This window comes from Bos indicus, chromosome 11 (genome assembly GCF_029378745.1).
Source record: "Bos indicus isolate NIAB-ARS_2022 breed Sahiwal x Tharparkar chromosome 11, NIAB-ARS_B.indTharparkar_mat_pri_1.0, whole genome shotgun sequence".
Classification (NCBI taxonomy): Eukaryota; Metazoa; Chordata; class Mammalia; order Artiodactyla; family Bovidae; genus Bos; species Bos indicus.
In genome coordinates, this window is record NC_091770.1 from 54,531,759 (window position 1) to 54,546,509 (window position 14,751).

The window sequence follows — 14,751 nt, forward strand, 5'->3', positions numbered from 1 at the left end:
TAAAAAACTGAAAATAAAGTTACTGCAAATCCCACTCCTGGGAATGGATCCGGAGAAAATTCAAAAATATACATGCACCCTAATGCTCTTTGCAGCACTATTTACATTAGCAAAGACACAGAAGCAAACTAAATGTCCATGGACAGATCAATTAATACAGAAGATGTGGTATATATAACTCAGCCATAAACAAGAATGACATAATGCCTTTTGCAGCAACATGGATAAACCTAGAGATTAATATACTAAGTAAAGTAAGTTAGACAGAGAAAGACGAACATCGTATGATATCACCTATATATGGATTCTAAATTATGACACAAATTGAATTTATATACAAAGCATAAGAATACCTACAGATATAGAAAGCAAGCTTATGTTTTCCCAAAGAGAAAGAGAAAGAGAGATAAACTAGGAGTTTGGGATTAACATATTCATACACTATATATAAAATAGATAACCAACGTACATGAATCACGGTGCTATACACCTGAAACTAACACAACACTGTAAATCACCTATGTGTGTGGGCTTAGTCATTCAGTTGTGTCCAACTCTTTGCAACCCAGTTGACTGTAGCCTGCCAGGCTCCTCTGTCCATGGGAATTCTACAGGCAAGAATACTGCAGTGGGTTGCCATGCCCACCTCCAGGGAATCTTCCCAACCCAGGGATCTAAACCAGATGTCCCACATTGCAGTCAGATCTTTACCATCTGAACCACCAGGGAAGCCCAAGAATACTGGAGTGGGTAGCCTATCCTTTCTCCAGGGGATTGTCCTGACCCAGGAATCTAACTGGGATACCCCACATTGAACGTGGATTCTTTACCAGCTGAGTTACCGGGGAAGTCCTAAATCACCTATACTTCAATAAAAAACTTAACAATCTTAAAAAATAAAGAAACATATCATTATCAGCAACTTGAAAGAAGCAAGGATGGTGATTCTTAACATACCTTCTTTTAGTTTCCCTGTTTGACCTGTGCAGAAGGTGACTGGATCTTAGAAAAAAAAAAAATTATAAATTAAATCAAATAATGACTCCAATTTTATAGATGTAGAAACTAAGGCTCAAAATTGCTGGATCTCATTGTTAGTGAATAAGTTAGTAAAGACTGAAATTAACATTTGTCTAACAAAAGACTGTTTATCCAGTCAGTATATTATGGCTGAATATTACTTATGGTTCCAGGGAATATACAAAATAGATAAATTTTAGTCTCTTAAGCCTCTTCTTAAGACCTGAATTACTGATGATCTGTCTGTCTGTCTTTCTTTCCCTTTCTCTCTTTCTCACTGAAACTACTCTTCTATGATACAATTAAAATATACTCTTTCTTATGCTTTCTAAACAACACAGCTCACTGATATCTTACCCTCCTTTTTCCTGTTTATTTCCCACTTAAATATGTAAATCTTTGTGGCATCTTTTACATTGTTATTTAGCTCCTTTTACTATTTTCTTCATATAATTATGAGTATTTGGACACTGAACACAACATGTGTCTTTGGATGTTATGAACTTGAGGGAGATAACAGCCACATAGAAAGAAGGTAAAGATCTAAAGTTGAATTTCAACTTGTAGATACTAGCTAAGTTGTTTAACCTCTGAGACTCAGCTTTGTTGGAGACCGGGAGATTTTCTCCTCTACTTGGGTTTTTGTGGCTGCACTAATAATAAAATGGCCACAAGACAGATTAATAGAAAAAGAAGCAAATTTTAATTTCATGTACTTGGAGGTCCCATAAAAATGGGACCAAAGAAGTGGCCAAAACAGTAGCTTTTTTAATTTTCAGATAAAAAACCAATACATTTTTGAGGAATTCATAGGACAAAGCAGCTTAGGTTTTGGGTGCTTAGCTAGTGAAACAGAGTTTGGGCCTGGGATATGTTTATATAGGTTTCTCATTCCAAATCCCCAGTCTTTGGTGATAAGGATGTCCTTCTACCTCCAAATGCAGAAAAGTATACCGTTCACGTGAGATATTTATTTCAGTCTTTCAGGGAGACAGAAAGGAGAGCCAGGGTGTCCCTCTTGTGTGATCTATTTCTTAAAAAACTTTAAGTTAAAATAATCAATATGCCATTGAGATACATTTTGGGGTGGCCTACTCTGGGCCTGAAAAACATCATTTATAAAAAGGAATTACTACTAGCTCACGGGGTTGTGGTAGGGATTGCACATGACATTGTAAGTGAAAGTGCCTCATATATATTACTTGAATTTATTCTTGACTGTTCCTCCTAATCTGTGAATCTCTTCTACGTGTACCCCTTTAGCACTCAAAAGTAGTCATTTTAAAGCGTGGAGTAATTCAGGACAAAGAGCTTTTACTAGTAGTCTGCAGTCACTACTGAATCCCCTAAATATACCTCTATCATTAGCATGTGATTTCATTTTCTGTTTACCTGTCATCATATGACTAGAAGGTTCTTGATAACAGTAATGAATCTTTAGTTTCTGTCAGCACTTGGAGTACTTCTTGGCATGAATGCAGCTTTCAATATGTAATTGCTAAATGAATTAATTGTGTGAAGTTGAGAACTCACAGAATACTCTTTTCCTTTCATGGGTTACTTCATATTCATAAAGGGATATCAGAAAGGGGGAAATTCCCAGATTAAACAAATAAATTCATTACTGTGAAGTGTTAATTATCAGGAGAGTTTGTGGAAGAAAGAGGAAGCAGGAGTTGGCAAACTATGGCCTGTAAGGCAAATGTTTTTGTAAATAAAGTTTTATTGGAACACAGTTGTGCTCATTTGTTTATATATTGTCTGTGGCTGCCTTTACACCACAACAGTGAGTTGAATAGTTGCAACAGAATTCATATGGCCAACAAAGCTGAAAATATGTACTCCCTGGCCCTCACAGATAAAGTTTGCCAACTCTTGCTTTAAATCATGTCTACATATTTTTGCCTCATATGAGGTATTAAAATCCCTCCATTGCCCTTTGAGGTAATTATAGAATAAAATTTTTTGCAGAGCTGTGTCTAAATTTTATTGCTGGAACACATGAGATTCTAAATAAATATTTCAGGAAGAACAAAAGTTACTAGGCACTGTTAATAAACTGAGAGGAAATGTAACCTGGTCTGATATGAATAATGAATTAGGGCTAAAAGGATAATAACATTCTGTTAAATCTTATTTTCATGTCTTAAGGATAAATGTTAATATGGTGATAGGTAATCTTTCCTACTCACTTTCATGTACATTCATGTCAGGGGGATTTGCTTGTTTTTCTATCATATACAGACTTCTTCTTGTATCATACAACATGGCAAATACCTACCCAGTTATATTCTTTCCACTCAATACAAAGCATGAATGTACATCATCAATACTAAATTTATTTGCAACCCTGTTGCTGTTGTTTTTGTTGAGTTGCTAAGTCATGTCCGACTCTTTGTGACCCCATGGACTGTAGCCTTCCAGGCTCCTCTGTCCTCCATTATCTGCTGGAGTTTGTTCAGATTCATATCCATTGAGTCAATGATACTATCAAACCATCTTATCCTCTGCTGCCCCTTCCTCCTTTTGCCTTTTACAACTCTAGATGTTCTCAAATATTTTTAAACATCTTTAGTGAGGTAAAATTGGCATGTGAAAGTGCTGTACATATTTAACATATAAAGCTTAAAGAGTTTTAAGCACAAGTTTTAGCACAAGTGTACACACATGAAGCCATCACTACCAGCAAGGCCATAAACATATCAATCACCTTTCAAAGTTTTCTCTTATTCTCTTTGTTAACATTATTTTGTGTGGTAGGAACACTTAACATAAGGTCTCCCTCTTAGCAAAATTTAAGTATATAATGCAGTATTGATAGTTATAGGCATTATGCTATATAGTAAGCCTTCAGAACTTACATAATTGAAACTGATAACATTTGACCATCTATTCCACCTTCTGTCAGCTTCTGGAAATCACTATTCTACTCCTTGTTTCTATGAGGTTGACTATTTCAGATTCCACGTACAAGTAAGATCATACAGTATTTGACTTTCTGTGTCTGACAGTTTACATAGCATCCTGGACCTCACATTTTTCTAAAATCCATTACATAAACATACATTTATTATTCCTTTCTACAAGTACTCCAGATAGCTTTCCAGGATCTTTGTCTTCTCCAGTGCAGTCCCATCTCCTGGCATTCCCAGGATGATTGCTAACTCAAAAGAGAAGGCATGATGTACTTTCTGGATAGGACTCTTGCTTAGGTACTTGGAAAAGAAGCTTATAAAAATGCATAATAATGTTATATATTTCCTATGAACTCTTTAATGTGCATAAATGTAAAGAAAAATGCATTATTCACCATTACCTCACATTAGTAGGTACCTCTGTGGAGGAAAGGCACAGACATGGACCAGATCAGAAGTAAAAGGGATGACAGCTTAAGCTTTATCTGTAATGATCTGAATATGTTTTTTTAAAGAAATAATTTATATAGGACTTGTGTAATTGACACTTATTCAACCACCTCCTCCAAACAATTCTAATTAATACTAAGCAACATATGACAGGCTTCCCTGATAGCTCAGCTGGTAAAGAATCTGCCTGGAATTCAGGAGTCCTGGGTTCAATCCCTGGGTTGGGAAGATCCCCTAGAGATCTTCACCCTAGCCAAGATGAAGACTATCCAGAAGGAAAAGGCTACCTACTCCAGTATTCTGGCCTGGAGAATTCCATGGACTGTATAGTCTTTGGGGTCGCAAAGAGTCAGACACGACTGAGCAACTTTTACTTTCACTGTCTTTCAACATGTGACAAAGTTTTAATCAGGTACACAGGAAATTAGACAAGGTTACCTTTCCTGTACCAACAAATCCCAAACTTTAGGCTGCTGTTTACCCCACTGTCTATGGCGAAGTTGTGAATGGGGGGCTGGAAGGGTCTTCATCTCTGAACTGTCACATGTCCTAAGACTTTCTTACACGTGACATCTCAGAGGTTCTTAAACAAGATGCACAGTTGATTCTCCCACTTTATCCATGTTCTTGGCAGATTTTCAGCTTCCAAGATTTTGTCTATTCATTTACCAATAAATTATAGTTGTTTGGAAAAAAAAGGAGGAGAAAGCTAAACTTTTTCTATCTCTGATCACATTTCTCTGATGAAGTTTTACTTAATCTGTGATTCTGTACCCTTGTAGGTCTTATCTCCCCTCATCAGGATTCTAACCCCTATATATGACACCCCCTCTGCAGTATCATGATGTCCACTCCTATGACAGAACTTCCAGAGGAGACATCTTTGGACTCCAAGCATATGCCTTCAGCCTTTTTGACTAATTTGATTCAGAGCTGTTCAGACTCACTTTCTGCTGACAAATCCCATCTTGAGTGTGTGCCACGCATCTATCTTCTTTCTCTTTAGGATCTTCCTCAATTCCTCTGAAGCCCTTCTAGCTTAACATAAAAGTTCAGCCCACAAGTGTGGGACAGTTAATGCCCCTTGGGATTGTTCCAGCCTGCTGTCCTTCTGGTGGACAATTCTAAGAGAACTATTGAAGTTTTTCTGATAAAATGGAGTTTAGCACTGTTTATATGTCATTATATCAAGAAATAAATGGAGGTGATGGAGAAGGGAGTACCAACAAATTTATTTCAGTCATGACTATACTCCGTAGGCCAGATGTGACAGTAGGAAATGCTTCTAAATATCAGGTTCCCTAAAGTCAGTGGGGATGATGGAGTTCCAGAATGGCACAAGCCAAGTGGGAGCATGTAACCACCAGAGATAAAATGAATGCAATTATTATAATGAGCAGCTAGGATGGTAATTAGGGAACCCTGACTACTTAGGGATCTGGGGTGATACAGTGTGTTACCAGAGACAAGATAAATGGGGAGGAAACAAAGGTATTATTTACATATATACTCAACAATGTTAACAATAAGTAACCCAAAGATTAATGGAAAATCATGAGCCTTCATAGTTTTGTAAATGAGTAAATTTTTAGACTCAGGAGCAGGATCCAGTTGAGGAGAAACCTTAATGGGTTTCTCCTTAATGGGTTTAACCTTAATACACTAGCAAACAGAAATATATGAGCTATTGAACTGAAACTGATAACCAGGGATTTAAATCCCATCAAGCTCCCATTCCCAATCCCATCCTGGCCAGGGTGGAGACTTATAAAGGCAGGGGAAGACAAGAAGTTCTACATCAAGTTTTATAGTATAGCCAGTGGACATTCAGAACACCATAGTTATTTCCCTGGTCCTTTAGTGCACAGTTGGGATGGGTATTTTTAGTAGCTGGTAGAAACCATGATCACATTGGTTCTCTAACCTGTGGGGTAGAGGTTATTAAGGTAGAAATGGCTAGGTGAAATCCCTGAAATTTCTTCTTCACCCATAATAGTATATCAGAAGCAATATCACATCCCAAATGGAATTATCAAGCTTAGCTTAACCTTCCAAGACACAGAGGAAGTCATTGAATGGGGATATCCTGTTGTTGTATTGTTCAGTCATTCAGTCATGGCCAACTCTCTGCAACCCCATGGACTGCAGCATGCCAGGCTTCCCTGTCCTTCACCATCTCCCAGAGCTTGCTCAAACTCACGCCCATTGAGTCGGTGATGCCATTCAACCATCTTGTCCTGTCACCCCCTTCTCCTCCTGCCTTCAATCTTTCCCAGTATCAGGGTCTTTTCTAATGAGTCGACTCTTCACAAAGAGTATTGGAGCCAAAGTATTGGAGCTTCAGCTTCAGCATCAGTCCTTCTAATGAATATTCAGATTGATTTCCTTTAGGACTGATGGGTTTGATCTCTTTTCAATCCAAAAGACTCTCAAGAGTCTTCTCCAACACCACAGCTCAAAAGCATCAATTCTTCAGCGTTTAGCCTTCTTTATGGTCTAACTCTCACATCCTTACATAACTACTGGAAAAATCATAGCTTTAACTATATGGACCTTTGTCAGCAAAGTAATGCCTCTGCTTTTTAATATGCTGTTTGTCATAGCTTTTCTTCCAAGGGGCAAGTGTCTTTTGATTTTGTGGCTGCAGTCACTCTCTGCAGTTATTTTGGAACCCAAGAAAATAAGGTCTGTCACTGTTTCCATTGTTTCCCCATCATTTGCCATGAAGTGTTGGGCCTAGATGCCATGATCTCTATTTTTTAAATGTTGAGTTTTAAGCCAGCTTTTTCAGTTTCCTCTTTCACCTTCATCAAGATGTTCTTTAGTTCCTCTCTGCTTTCTGCCATAAGGGTGATGTCATCTGCATATCTGAGGTTATTGATATTTCTCCCAGCAATCTTGATTCCAGCTTATGCTTCATCCAGCCCAGCATTTTGCATGATGTACTCTGCATAGAAGTTAAATAAGTAGGGTGACAATATAGAGCCTTGACATACTCCTTTCCCAATTTTGTTCAAGCTGGATTTAAAAAAGTTAAAGGAACCAGAAATCAAATTGCCATTCTATGATCCATCGGATCATAGAAAAAGCAAGAGAATTCCAGGATAACATCTACCTCTGCTTCATTGACTATGCTAAAGCCTTTGACAGTGTGGATCACAAAAAACGGTGGAAAATTCTTAAAGAGATGGGAATACCAGACCACCTTACCCACCTCCTGAGAAATCTGTATGCAGGTCAAGAAGAAACAGAACAGGATATGGAACAATGGACTGGTTCAAAATTGGGAAAGGGGATATCCTATCTCTATTCAATTAATGAACATGCTCCGTGAAAAATTCCAAGTTGGATATTCCAGTTTTATTGAATAAGATTAGCAGAATCTCTGACACATGATCTGATCTAAACATAAGATTATTTTCAATCCTTATGTTAAGAGGATAAAGAGAAAGTTACATTTATGTAGGAATGATGGCAGCAGACGGGCTTCTCAGGTGGCACCTTGGTAAAGACTCTGCCTGGCAGTACAGAAGATGCAGGAGATGAGGAAATGGCAACCTACTCCAGTACTCTTGCCAGTAAAAATCCCACAGACAAAGGAACCTGGCAGGCTATAGTCCATGGGGTCGCAAAGAGTTGGACATGACTAAGCATACACACACACAATGGCAGTACACATTTGCTCATATTGTGTTGTATTTAGTCGCTCAGACATGTCTGACTCTTTGCAACCTTATGGACTATAGGCCCCCAAGCTCCTCTATCCATGGGGATTCTCCAGACAAGAATACTGAAGTGGGTTGTCATGCCCTCCTCTAGGGGATCTTCCCAACCCAAGGATCAAACCCAGGTTTCCCTCATTGCAGGTGGATTCTTTACAATCTGAGCCATCAGGGCAGCCCAAGAATACTGGAATAGGTAGCCTATCCCTTTTCCAGGGGATCTCCCCAACCCAAGAATCGAACCAGGGTCTCATGCATTGCAGACTTTACTAGCTGAGCTACCAGGGAAGCCCAATATTTCTCTAACCCCTGTCCAAGCTTTAGTGCATCCGATGAATATTTATTGCTCTAAATATTATAGAAAATATCACTCACTGAAGGTAAGCAAATATTTTCTGCTTAAAATAGTCTTTTCCCAATCATAACGGGAAAGTGAACATATAATTTTAAAAAGGAACTTTTTAAGGAAAAAGAATACAGTGATTGAGTGGGAATGGGGAAAATAAATAAGCTTATGTTGGCAACTGATTTTATAGCACAAACTCCCTTTTAAAACAGAGCTGAGACTGAAGCTTTAATGAAAGGTTCCTACAATTCTTTTGACCAAAATATATTCATTAATTGCCTTCAAGTGGGCACCTGACTGGAGAAGGAAATGGCAACCCACTCCAGTATTCCTGCCTGGAGAATCTTGTGGACAGAGGAGCCTGGTGGGCTACCGTCTATGGGGTCGCACAGAGTCGGACATGACTGAAGCAGCAGCAGCAGGGCACCTGATGGAAGAGCCGACTTGTTGGAAAAAACCCTGGTGTTGGGAAAAATTGAAAGTAAAAGGAGAAGGGGGCAGCAGAGGATGAGATGGTTGGGTAGCATCACCAACTCTATGGAGATGAATTTGAAAAAACTCTGGGAGACAGTGGAAGACAGAGGAACCTGGCGTGCTGCAGTCCATGGGGTCACAGACAGTGAGACATGACTGAAAGACTGAACAACAAGTGCCCCAAAGTGCTCTGATTTGAGGAAAGCCAGATGACCTGTTTGGGTATAATTGTATCAAGCAACAAAACTGATATGATGGAGTTCTCATCCAGGGTATATAACTCATATTTGGGTTATAATTAATATCTTAATCTCTGAGAAAATATAGCCTACAGTGATCTTAATTCTTTTGACAGCTACAGGACATAATCTTTGCCCACTATATTAATCACACCCTGACCTGGTAAATACAAAATGACAAGTACTTATGATGCCCTAATAAAATACATGAGTGTCAGAAATTGTGAACTAAATCCTGTAAATATTCAGAAAAGAATCTTATTGATGAAGTGTTCAGAAGTTCAGTGGTTTGAGTATGTCAGAACATCCCCTCTTAAGGTGTTCTTTGATACTAAGAAAGATGCACAGTGCTCAGTAGGCATCTTGAAAACAGTATGCACTCCATTTGGGAATAATGTGCAAACCTATTTATAGGATGACTCAGAAGACTCCCAGTTTCAAGCAAGATCCAAGAGAAGATTTGACAACAGGTTAAGCCTGTGGCAAAAATTTCTCTGCCATTATCAAATATCACGATAATAGAGAATCTAGGGCAGATATGGATGCTTGGTGGAGTCTTTGGCAAACCAAAGTTGGAGAGTTCCTGTGGAGACCCTTTAAGTTCTAGAGCAACATCATATCTTCTATGTGCTCAGTTGCTCAGTTGCTCAGTCGTGTCTGAAATTTTGAAGCCCCATGGACTGTAACCTGCCAGGTTCCTCTGCCCATGGGATTTTCCAGGCAAGAATCCTGGAATAGGTTGCCATTTCCTACTCTAGGGAGCCTTCCCAACCCAGTGATTGAAACCATGTCTCTTGCATCTTCTGCATTAACAGGCAAATTCTTTACTACTAGTGCCACTTGGGAAGCCCCTGAACTGTAGCATAAAACAACTTTCCATGTCAAAAGTTGCTCCTGTTAAGTTACTGGGCTCCAGCAGGAATCAAAGGATTTACCAGATCTGCTAATCACAAACTGGGTATGTCATGTGCATTAAATCTTAGCATCAGCAGGATGTAGCAGCAACCAGTGTACAATGAAAATGATTCAACTGGATTTAGGCATGGTGGAACTAGAGAACACGAGCAAGGCGCCATGCTATAAGAACCTAGGTCTACTGTACCTTATCTCTTCCTCAACTTAAACCATTGGCCTCATGGAGAAATTCACCATGGTGGAAGAAATTAATCTGAACCTGCCTTATAAATTGATCTGTTTGATATGTTGGCATGAGCAAAAAATTGCCAAGGCCATGTGTGTTAGTCACTCAGTTGTGACTGAATCACTCTTTGTAACCCCATGGACTGTAGCCCACCAGCCTCTTCTGTCCATGGAATTCTCCAGGCAAGAATACTGCTTTGGGTTACTGTTTCCTTTTCCATGGGATCCTCTCAACCCAGGGATCAAACCCATAGCTCCTGCCATATCACCTGCATTGCAGGCAGATTCTTTACCATCTGAGCCACCAGGGAAGCCCATACTGCAGCCCAATTCTGAATTTATTTCCCATCACCCTAATCTTAGGCTCTGCTGGTTTGAAGTTCTAGTTCCCATGAGAGTAAGTTTCTACCAAGAGTACAAGAATGTTTCCACTGAGCCATTAGCTACAACTCCCATGTAATCACTTTGAGTTCTTCATGCTGATTGAATAGAAATCAAAAAAGGTGGTTCTCAACTAGCCTTATGATCATCAGGAGCCAGGATTGCTGCTATATACTAGGTGTAAGGAAGCATATGCATAAACTTAAGACATTTGTTCCTGTATCTGTTGGTACATGCATGCCTGGAGATGACATGATCAGGCAATTGAAGCAACCATGACTCAACAAGACAGTCAGGACCCAGCCCCCTCAGGGATGAAGATCTGTGCCATACAGTGGAAGTGGAAGAGATGATGAATGTCAGTTGTAAACTTGAGAACAGTTGCAGTGATTGAGATTGTAGCTCATGGTGATGTCAAATCTTTCATAGATATTTTGGCTAACTATCAGCTCAAAGAGTTGGTAATGGAAAGTACTTAAGAATTATAACTTTATCTAAACATTACAAGGGGCAGATTGTAGGAAAAGCTCTACTGCTCATATTCACATCTTTTGGGCAATTCTGATCTAACCATAACTCTGATGCTCTCTATGAGTTCATATTCCCTTTATGCTGATAAAGTCCTGCTTCAAGCACACCCAAATTTCTCTCGACCCAAGGCCTTCTGATGCCATGAAAGATCAAAAGGTTCAAATAAGAATGCTGTGCAGGAGGTCTCAAGCAGAACTGAGCCCCTCTACCCTCATGAGTAACAATGAGAAAGCACTTTTAGTTATATATTTTTCTCATTCTCTGATCCTACTATTCCTACTCCCTCATTACTAATTCTTGGGATTAATACCCAAAAATAAATTATCTGCATCTAATTCCTTATCTTAATATTCTGTTTTCAGGCTACTCCAAACTAAGACAGGCTCTGATTCAGAACTCACAGTCTGTTATTTCAGGCCGCAAATGCTCAGTGCAATTATACTTCTCAATCTCATTCTAAACAGAAATCAAACTATCTTCAGATCTTCAAATAATTAATTGGATACCTTGTTGAAAATTTTGACTTAGGCTTGAGTTGTAAAGTATTTGTGTGTGTGTTCTAGTTCCTGCCTGATATTTATCCCTGGATCTGAATGTAGCTTTTTAAATACACTTCTCAGGTGGCTCTAGTGATAAAGAATCCACATGTCAGCGTGAAGATGCAAGAGACGCCGGTTCAATCCCTGAGTCAGGAAGATCCCCTGGAGTAGGAAATAGCATCCCATTCCATTATTCTTGCCTGAAAAATCCCAAAGTCCGAGGAGTCTGTCAGGCTGCAATCCAAGGGATTTCAGAGAGTTGGACATGACTGACTGCACATGCATACACACACTGGCCATGATGACAGCAAATTCAACTTAGGTCTCCCATAATATTCTCATTCACCAAAAAAGAGTTACAGTTAACTACTCTGAAATGACTTTCATTTCCTAATCCTTGCCCAAATTCAAGAGGTTTTGCTCAGGTCAGTACTTCTTTGAAGTGAATCCTTCCATAAGAACCAGAATAAACAGGTTTGCTTTTTATCTCAGAGAAAAATTGTAACTTTTTAAATACAGATTTAAGCCTTCGAGTGTTCTGCATATTACTGATCTAATTTGATAGGCATGAATCCAAACCGTAGATGGGAAATGGCTCTTGTAAGAGAGGATATAAGACTTGAAATATTTAGCAGTGCTAAAAGTATCAGAAGCACTATTATTGTTTTGCTTTTAAATTATGGCAAAATACAGCATGGTATGAATTACATCATAATTTTTAAATGTACACTTCATGTAACAAGTGAATTCACATTGTTGTACACCATCATCCATCTCTAGAATTCTTTTTATGCTGTGAAAATGAAATTCTCTATCTACTAAACAATAACTTCATATTTCCCTCCCTCTTCTCAAACCCCTGTCCACCACTGTTCTCCTTTCTTTCTCCATAAAGTTGTCTAAACTGCATACCTCATATAAATTTAAGTATACAGTATTTGTGTTGTATAACTGGCTTATTTATTTAGCATAATATCTTCACTGTTCATCCATGTTGTATCATTGGCCAGAATTTCATTTCTTTTTAAGGCAGAATAATATTCCATTGTATGGTTAGGCTATTATAGGATATTATTATCTATTCATCTATCAGTGGATACTGGTACTATTTCCATTTTGGGGCTATTGTGAATAATACTGTAATGAACAATGTTTGTCCAAATATCTCATTGAGATCCTGTTTTTAATTATTTTGAGTGTATACCCCAAAGTGGAATTATTGGCTCACATGATAATTTTGTGTTTAATCTTTCGAGGAGCTATCATATTATTTTGCATAGTAGCTGCAACATACTATATTCCCACCAGTAATACACAAGGATTCCAATTTTCCACATCCTTACCAACACTTGCAGTTTTCTATTTTTTTTTTTAAAATAACAACCATCTTAAAGAATGTGAGATGATATCTCATTGTGGTTTTCATTTGCATTTCCCCATTGAGATGGTTGGATGTCATCACAGACTCAATGGACATAAGTTTGGGTAAACTCCGGGAGTTGGTGATGGACAGGGAGGCCTGGCAGGCTGCAGTTCTTGGGGTCACAGAGTTGGACAGGACTGAGCGACTGAACTGAAACTGAAACTGAATGATTAGTGATGTTGAACGTCTTTTCATGTGCTTATTGGCCCCTAAATATTCTCTGAACGAATGTCTAAGTAATTTGCCCAGTTTTTAAAATCAGGCTGATTTGATTTTTAGTATTGAGTTATAGAAGTTTTTATATATCCTAGATATTATCCATTTATAAATATGATTTGCAAAAATTTCCCCCCATCGGGTGGGTTGCCTTTATATCACTGTTGATTGTGTCCTTTGATAAACAAAATTTAAAAAAATTAGCTAATGGTTTGACCTTTTTTCTTTATTTTTTAATTGGAGGATAATTGCTTTACAATGTTGTGTTGGTTTCTGTTGTACATCAATTCAAATCAGTCACAATTATATTTATATCTCCTCCCTCTTGAGCCTCCTTCCCCCCTCCAATCCCTCACCTCTAGGTTATCACAGTGCCAAGCTGAGATCCCTGTGTTATACAGCAGCTTTACTCTAGCTTTCCGTTCTACACATGACAGTGTATATGGACGATGCCTCTTTCTCAATTCATTCCCTACTGTGTCCACAAGTCCATTCTATCTGCATCTCCATTCCTTCTCTGCAAATAGGTCCATCAGTATTATTTTTCTAGAAAACTATTCTGATATTCAGTTTACCTGTTTTTCTTTTGTTGCCTGTGCTTTTGGTGTCATATCCAAGAAGTCATTGTCAAATCTGATATTATGAAGACTTTCCCCTTATGTTTCTAGTAAGATGTTTATAGTTTAGATTTTATGTTAAGGTCTTTGATCTATTTTCAATTAAGTTTTGGATATAGTGCAATGTAAAAGTCTTGATTCTTTCTTTTGCATGTGATTATCCATTTTTCTCAGCATCATTTGTTGAAAGACTGTTCTTTCCCCACTTAATAGTTTTGGTGCCCTGGTTGAAAATAATATGACTTTATGTATAAAGGTTTTCTTTCCAGAAAACTCTCTTTGATTCCACTGTCTATGTCTGTCTTTATGCCAATATTATAATGTTTTGATTACTGTAACTTCATAATAAGCTTTGAAATTTGGGATTGTGAGACCTCCAACTTTGTTCTTTTTGAAGGTCTTTGACAAGATTTTATATGCACTGGTGATAGATTTTTCTACTTCTGCAAATAAGGCTATTGAGATTTTTGACAGGAATTGCAGTGAATCTGTAGCACACCTTGGGTAGTATCAACATCTTAACAATATTAATTCCTCTAATCCATGAACATCGGATGTGTTTCTGTTTATTAATGTCTTCCTTTTCTTTCAGTGATGCTGTGTGGTTTTCAGTGTACATGTGTTCTGTTTGCCTGGTTGAGTTTATTCCTAAGTATTTTCTTTTTGCTGCTACTGTAAATGGGATTGTTTCTTAATTAATTTCTTTATTATTAATTATTAGCATGTAAAAAAACAACA